The sequence below is a fragment of the Apium graveolens genome, chromosome 8 (assembly GCF_009905375.1).
Source record: "Apium graveolens cultivar Ventura chromosome 8, ASM990537v1, whole genome shotgun sequence".
NCBI lineage: Eukaryota > Viridiplantae > Streptophyta > Magnoliopsida > Apiales > Apiaceae > Apium > Apium graveolens.
This window is the reverse complement of record NC_133654.1, coordinates 262,392,033-262,395,218: the sequence shown is the minus strand read 5'-3', so window position 1 is coordinate 262,395,218 and position 3,186 is coordinate 262,392,033. Positions and strand designations below refer to the sequence as shown.

General features: G+C 32.5%; 1 non-coding gene across 1 annotated transcript; it reads right to left on the bottom strand.

The window, feature by feature from the left end:
- Nucleotides 1-2,754: 2,754 nt before the first annotated feature.
- Nucleotides 2,755-2,838, bottom strand: LOC141681886 (small nucleolar RNA Z159/U59). Its single transcript, XR_012559305.1, has one exon. It is a non-coding gene; the product is annotated as a small nucleolar RNA Z159/U59 (small nucleolar RNA).
- Nucleotides 2,839-3,186: the final 348 nt, after the last annotated feature.

The window sequence follows — 3,186 nt, the reverse complement described above, 5'->3', positions numbered from 1 at the left end:
AAAACTTGAAAAAGTTTTGAGATTTACATTCAACCCCCCTTCTGTAAATCTCATTGTTAGTCCACTGGGAATAACACAACACCTCATCATGTTATAGCAACACCAATTGAATTATTTTTTTCAACACTTGATAAGACAAAGGCAACATTTTAGTGGTATTTTTTGAATAGTTTGTTACTTAAAAAGACCTCCTAGGTTTAATCAATTTCATCCAAAAAAATCAAAATAATATACAAACCAATTCCAACTAAGATATGCAATGTCAAATTATTCGAATATAAACTTTAAACTCATACTTGAATAAACTTTAAAGTCATACAATTCCAAATATTTCGACCTAAAAGCTTATGATACAAGATAAGATTACATGTTTCGGTCAAAATCAGAAGCTCATGAAATTGCATCAGAAGAATTTATCCTGACTTTAAATTTAGGATATGCATCCAAAAAGCTCTCATGATTTGATGTTATTTCAACTACTGTGTTTTCTGCAGGAAGACCTTGATCCTGTTGAGGAGTCATGATATCAGAAGGATCTTGCTCATTGACCAATTTCAAACCGCCCATTAATGATTCATGTAATTCAGGTTCCACCTTTACACTAGTATCCTAGCTTTCTGAGGCTAGTACTGGGTTAGGGAAAGATTCCAGAGGAGAACTTTCCATCAAACAGAAGGCTTACTGCCGAAAGTAATGTCAAGCAACTCAGGAATTATCGACTGTGCAACCTATATGCAGCTTTCTCTTCCATGTCGTAACCCCCTGATAATGCATATCGAAATATCTCAGTAACGATAATCCTTTATGTTGTTGTGCATGTTTTATTAGCATTATTATCGATACGAAAGAAGGGCTTACCAAGATAAACTGAAGAAATATGCACCAAGCATTAGGCCTTACACAGCTAAGACATGTGCGAGGCTGCTCATATCTATATATATATATATATATTTGTAATTATTTTTTTCAAAACTAAATTGAAATCTGCAAAAAAAAGATCAGGAATCAAAAGATCTTAGAGATTTGCAAAGAAGAGATAATGTAGGCCTTACACAATCAAGTTAACAGATAATGTAGGCCTTACTCAAAAAATAGTTCTAAAATCCGATTAATAGCCCCAAGGCGGATCAGTTCCTTCTCGGCAGCTTCGCTACTGACGGTCACTAACATAGAGATGAATTCTATGATCTGAAAATTCAAATGCAGGACAATTATGTTGTTAATCAAATTATAACAGCTATGAAACTAAGAAAAAAAATATAACTATTTAATGGATGAGAATTACAAACCCTGCCCTTACTGGAATTTAATGGCAAAGAATGATAGGGACCTATGCAAAACTAATCAAATATACAACCCATAAATTAATTCAGAAAGTTTATACGGTAATCATCCTTAGAAATGAAGGACATATTAGTGTTTGAACTTTTGTTGTCTAAGTCTTAGTTTTAGCAAACTTTTTCTTTGGGTGCTTGCAACAGCTCATAGAATCTGTGCTGACCAAGGTTATGGAGGAATTTGAGAATCGAATTGCAAACCAAGTTGAAGTGGTAAGCTTGTTATCATCTGTATTTCGATCTTGTTAGTAGCTTCTTTCAAAAGAAAACACAGACTAAAATGAATGCTTAATGGGCTTAATAGACCTATAATACTTTTAAAGTTTAACAGATGTCCAAGATGTTCTTTAACTAACTGAAACTTCTATCTTATATGTCTTGCAGAAGAAAACATCATCAAAAGATACGAATTTTTTACATGAAAAGGTTCTTCAGAAACAGAATTCAGGCGACTCAAAGCTAAAGGTAACTTTACTGGTACTAAATTTATTGAAGTATCATCGGAATGTAGGATAGTCATTGCCTAAAACACTATGTGATGCATTATTGAAAATAATCTGATGTTTCTTTCTATTTTTGCCTCAACATGAAGATCGAAGACAGAAATACTGCACAACCAAAGAAAGAGCAGTGTTTTCCTAATAAATTTGTCTCTGATGAAGAATTAAAAAGAAGATCTATGAAACAACTAATGATCATTGACGGACAGCATAGAGATATAAAGGTGAGATATAGGTGTTCCTTTCGTCTTTCACATATATATTTTGTATTTTGCAATTTACTAAGCTGTTTAATAATCTTAATCTTGCAGGAGCTTAAGCAAACTCTTTCTACTACAAAAGCTGGTATGCAGTTTATGCAAATGAAGTTTCATGATGAGATGCAAAATCTTGGTAAGTACTCTATTATCTTAAAATTTGATTTTTTAAATATATAAATACCTTTGAACCTAGGGAAAGTATGGATGATAGCAATAGTGTACCTTATACTGAGTATGTGCTCTTTTTTATTGAAGGCCTGCACATTCATGGTCTAGCTCATGCTGCTTCTGAATATCATAAAGTGCTCTTGGAAAACCGTAAACTTTATAATCAAGTCCAGGACCTTAAAGGTACTAAACTTATCATCATTGTCCTGTGAATATGTCTATTATCTAGCTTTATAATCAAGACATGGAAAAGGCCATCGATCCTTTAACTTCAACAAAGTATATGGACCCAGTGCAACCCAAGGTTAGCTATATTTTCTTTAGTAAATGCATATTCACGATTTGATGTCCAGATATTACCTTCGTCTTTCAAAAAGGCCAATCTCCAAAAGCAATCTATGGCCACCGAATAGCAAATTTGAATATTCAGCCACCAAAATGTTATGTGTATATATATATATTGTAAATGCTCCTATATAATAAATGAAAGCTTCTTCAGTTCAGGTCTCCAAAATTCTTCCTCATTGAACATCTCTCGGAAGAACGAAAGTATTTGAAATCATCATCAGAAGCAAACACTATTCACAAATCCATACACATCAATAAAGCATCAAAAGATAATATCGAACACAAATATATCGACAACAACCACACTACTTAATGTGGTGTGAACATATTATGCAATTTTTTCATAGACGACATAATTTGAACTAATAAACAGAATTAAATGCACAATCACATAAAAAAACACAATATGATAACTAAACACAATCGAGCAATTATTACTGTAAAATTTATAAAATTAACGAACATCTAAAAATATCAACAATTAAAAATACATCGATTAAAAGAGATAAATCTGAAATGGAACCTGAAAAATAGCGGAATTAGGGCAAACAAAGGAGAAAGAGGACTGAACGC